The sequence below is a fragment of the Gorilla gorilla genome, chromosome 11, assembly GCF_029281585.2.
Source record: "Gorilla gorilla gorilla isolate KB3781 chromosome 11, NHGRI_mGorGor1-v2.1_pri, whole genome shotgun sequence".
NCBI lineage: Eukaryota > Metazoa > Chordata > Mammalia > Primates > Hominidae > Gorilla > Gorilla gorilla.
This window is the reverse complement of record NC_073235.2, coordinates 51,339,042-51,344,589: the sequence shown is the minus strand read 5'-3', so window position 1 is coordinate 51,344,589 and position 5,548 is coordinate 51,339,042.

The following is a 5,548-nucleotide window of genomic DNA, read 5'->3' as shown; positions in this document are numbered from 1 at the left end:
CAATCCTAAGCAAAAAGAACAAAGCTGGAGGCATCACATTACCCAGCTTGAAACTATGCTATAAGGCTAGAGTACCCAAAACAGCATGGTACTGGTATGAAAACAGACACATTAACCCAGAAAGAAAGCCACACACCTACAGTCATCTGATCTTCAACGAAGTTGACAAAAATGAACAATGGGGAAAGAACTTCCTATGGTGGTGAGAGAGCTGGCTAGCCATATGCAGAAGACTGAAACTGGACTGCTACCTTTCACCATATACCAAAATTAACCCAAGATGGATTAAGTACTTAAATGTAAGACCTCAAACTACCAAAATCTCAGAAGAAAATCTAGAAAATACTATTCTGGACATGGGCCTTGAGAAAGAATCTATGCTAAATCCTCAAAAGCAGTTGCAACAAAAACAAAAATCAACAACTGGGACCTAATTAAACTAACAAGCTTCTGTATAGCAAAATAAACTATCAAAAGAGTAAACAGAAAACCTACAAAATGAGAGGCCATATCTGTAAACTATGCATCTCACAATAGTCTAATATCTAGAATCTATAAGGAACTTAGCAATCCAACAAACAAAAAACAAATAACCCCATTTAAAAAACAGGCAAAAGACATGAGCAGACACTTGCCAAAAGAAGATATATAAGCGGCCAACAAGCATATATACAAAAATGCTAAACATCACTAATCATCAGAGAAATGCAAATTAAAACCACAATGAGATATCTTCTCACACCAGTCAGAATAGCTATCATTAAAAAGTCAAAAAACAATGGATGCTGGCAAAGTTGTGGAGAAAAGGGAACATTTATACACTATTGGTGGGAATGTAAATTAGTTCAGGCACTGTGGAAAGCAGTTTGGAGATTCTTCAAAGAACTTAAAATGGAAGTACTATTCAACCTAGCAATCTCATTACTGGGTATATACAGAAAGGAAAACAAATTGTTCTACCAAAGAGACACATACACTCATATGTTCATCACAGCACTATTCACAATAGCAAAGACATGGAATCAACTTAGGTGCCTAACAATGGTGGACTGTATAAAGAAAATGTAGTACATACACATCATGGCACACTGTGCATCCATAAAAAGAACAAAATCTGTGTTTTGCAGCAATATGGATGCAGCTGGAGGCCATTATCCTAAGCAAATTAACCCAAGAACAGGAAACCAAATACTGCATGTTCTCACTTATAAGTAGGAGCTACACATTGGGTACACATGGACGTAAAGTTGGGAACAATAGACACTAGGGACTACTAGAGGAGGAGAGAGGTTGGGGGCAGGGCCTGAAAAATTACCTGTTGGGTACTATGCTCACCACCGGGGCGACAGGATCATTCATACCCCAAACCTGAGCATCATGCAATATACACACGTAACAAATACACACACATGCACACACACACACATCCCTGCATATATACCTTGTGAATCTAAAATACAAGTTGAAATGATAAATAAATAAATAAATTTTAAAAGAAAACATTTGCAAATTATATATCTGATAAGGGTATCTGAATATATAGAGAACCCCTAAAACTCAGCGACAAAAAAGCAAACAACCCTATTTCAAAATAGGCAAAGGATGTGAGTAGACGTTTCTTGAAAAAAGATATGCAAATGGTCAGTACACACACAATCTAAGTGATGCTTAACATCACTAATCATTAGGGAAATGCCAATCAAAATTATGAAGAGATACTACCTCACACCTACTAGGATGGTCACTATAACAAACAAACAAACAAGAAAATAACAAGTGTTGGCAAAGTAGAGAAATTGGAACCTTTGTGCATTGTTGGTGGGAATGTAAAATGAGGCAGCTGCTGTGGAAAACAGTATGGCAGTTTCACAAAAAATTAAAAATAGAATTACCATATAATTCAGTAATTTCACTTCTGGGTATGTACCCCGAAAAACTGAAATCAGGGTCTTAAATAGAAACTGGTACACCCATGTTTATAGCAGCATTATTCACAATAGCAAAATGTGAAAGCAATTCAAGTGTCCAACAACAAATTAATAAAGAAGTAAAATGTGGTATATACAGATAATGAAATATTATTCAGCCTTAAAAGGGAATGAAATTCTGACATATGCTACAACATGGATGAACCTTGAAGACATTATGCTAAGTGAAATAAGACACTCACAAAAAGATAAATATTGCATGATTCCACTATAAGTGAAACTTACAGTGGGTACTTAGAGTAGTCAAAATCATAGAAACAGAAAATAGAATCGTGGTTGCCAGGAACTGGGAAGAGGGAGGAATGAGATGCTATTTTTGGTGGGCAGAGTTCAGCTTTGAAAAATGAAGAGAGCTCTGGAGATGGATGGCAGTAATGGTTGCACAAAAATATGAATGTACTTAGCACCTCTGAACTGTACACTTACAATGGTTAAGATAGTAAACTGTATGTTACGTGTACTTTATCACAATAAAAAATTGGGGTAGAGTAGATGGGGTGATTAATTATGAGATAATCATTTTCTGTGTTGAGAATAGTCACTATAAGAGGTGACTTTGCAAATGTAATATAGAGACTATATTATAAATTTGTTCATATGCTCTTAAATAAAAATGACCATACACTTGAAAGAAAATTAAAGCTCATCCTGCCAGAATTCAATTGGGTCATACTGTTAAGCAATTTATGGCAAAAACAATAAAGCAGTTAGCCAGTAATTAATGGAGTCTAATGGACTGATGTAATACCAAATGAGACAGTTCAAAAGAGAGATCCAGAAAAGAGACAGTAGACAGAGCCCTGATAAAACCACTCACGGCTGGGCACGGTTGCTCATGCCTGTAATCCCGGCACTTTGGGAGGCCGAGGTGGGCAGATCACCTGAGGTCAGGAGTTAGAGACCAGCCTGGCCAACATGGTGAAACCCCTTCTCTACTAAAAATACAAAAATAATTAGCCAGGAGTGGTGGTGGGCACCTGTAATCCCAGCTACTTGGGAGGCTGAGGCAGGAGAATCTCTTGAACCCGGGAGGCAGAGGTTGCAGTGAGCCAAAATGGTACCAATGCACTCCTGCCTGGGCAACAAGAATGAAACTCTGTCTCAAAAACAAAAACAAACCACTCTCATTTCAGGTTGGCTATGTGCATGCCGGAGGCCATGCTCTCTGAGGAACAGCACCAAAGCCTTCACACTGCAGGGTTAATAGGCTTTACTTAGCCAAATCACAAAATAATGAAACAAGCAAACCACAACTAAATCAAGTCCAGAAGAAGGGAGAGGGTAATTAATATCCAGAGTTGCTGCAGTATATTACCTGAAATTCTACTTTTCAATAACAACAAAAAAATATGAGACATGCAAAGAAACAGCAAAATATGACCCATGCAAAGGGGAAAAAAACAGGTAAGAGAAATTGTCTGTAAGATAGATTGGGTATCAGATTTAACAGACTCTAAAGTAGCCATTATAGTTCAAAGAACCAAAGGAAACCATGCTTAAAGAAGAAAGATAGGAAAACAATGTCTCATCAAATAAATAATATCAATATACAGATAGAAATTATTTTTATTTTTATTTATTTATCTTGAGATGGAGTCTTGCTCTGTCGCCCAGGCTGCGGTGTAGTGGTGCAATCTCGGCTCACTGCAACTTCCACCTCCTGGGTTCAAGTGATTCAGATTCTCCTGCCTCAGCCTCCTGAGTAGCTGGGATTACAGGCATGTGCCACCATGCCAGCTAACTTTTATTTGTATTTTTAGTAGAGATAGAGTTTTACCACGTAGGCCAGGATGGTCTTCAAATCCTGACCTCAAGTGATCTTCCCACCTCGGCCTCCCAAAGTCTTGGGATTACAGGCATGAGCCACCATGCCTTGCCAATTATTAAAATGAAAATTCTGGAGGTGAAAAGTACAATAACCAAAATGAAAAGTTTGTTAGAGGGGCACAACAGAACATATGAACTAGCCAGAAGAAAGAAAGAGCAAATTTAATGATATATTGATAGAGATTATACAACCGAAGGAACAGAGAGAAAATACAATAAAGAAAAATAAGCAGAGCCTCAGAGAAATATAGGACGTCTGTAAGTGCACGAACATATGTGTAATGGAAGTTCTAGAAGAAGAGAAGAAAGAGAAAGGAGCAGGAAGAGTATTTAAAGAGAAAATGGGCCGGGCGCGGTGGCTCACACCTGTAATCCCAGCACTTTGGAAGGCCGAGGCGGGCAGATCACGAGGTCAGGAGATCGAGACCATCCTGGCTAACACGGTGAAACCCCATCTCTACTAAAAATATAAAAAATTAGCCGGGCGTGGTGGTGGGCACCTGTAGTCCCAGCTACTCGGGAGGCTGAGGCAGGAGAATGGCATGAACACAGGAGGCGGAGCTTGCAGTGAGCTGAGATCGCGCCACTGCACTCCAGCCTGGGTGACAGAACGAGACTCCGTCTCAAAAAATAAATAAAATAAATAAATAAATAGAGAAAATGGTTGATAACTTCCCAAGTGTGCTGAAAAACAACATGCACATCCAAGAAGTTCAATGAACCTCAAGCAGGACAAATGTAGAGATGCACAGCCAGACACATCATAGAAAAAATGCTGAAAATCAAAGATAAAGAGAAAAGCTGTTCATCACAGGTAAGAAAACCCCAGAAAGACTAGCATCTGACTTCTCAGCAGAAACAATGAAGATTAGAAGGCAAAAGAATGACATATTTAACATAAAGAAAAAATCTGCCAGCCACAAATATTACATCAGCAAAACTATCTTTCAAGAATTGAGGTGAAATAAAGAAATTCCCAATAAACAAATAATGAGAGACTTTATTGCCAGCATACTTGCCTTACAAGAAATAAATGAAGTTCCTAGGGCTGAAAGCAAGTGAACGAGATGAAATTTTAAATCCACATGAAAGAGCAAAACGCAGCAGTAAAGGTAATGATGTAATTATAAAAGATAGTGTAAATGCATCTTTTTTCTCTCAACTGATTTTAAAAGTCATTGTATAAGATAATATGTATATAACTGTATTATTGTACCTATAACATATAGAAATGACAGTAACCACACAAAGGAGGTGGGTGTGAACAGAGTTGTACTGGAGCAAGATATTACACCATTATGCCTGTAATCCCAGTGCTTTGAGAGGCCAAGGTGGGATGATCACTTGAGGCCAGGAGTTGGAGACCAGCCTGAGAAACATAGTGAGACCCCATATCTACAAAAAAATTTTAAAATTAGCCAGGCATGATGATGCACACCTGTAGTTCTAGCTCCTCAGGAGGCTGAGGTGGGAGGATCACTTGAGTTCAGAAGTTCAAGGTTATATTGAGCTGTTACAGCACCACTGTATTCCGCCCTGAATGACAGTGCAAGACCCTGTCTCTAAAGTAAAAAAAAGAGAAGAAATTATACCAGGTGATAACTCAAACCCATAGGAACAAAGAGAACTGGGAATAATAAATAAGAAGGTAAATAAAGCAACCTCTATAAAAATATGCTTGCTTTTCCTCTCTTTTGTCAGCCCCTTTAATTAACATAAAATTATATAAAGTA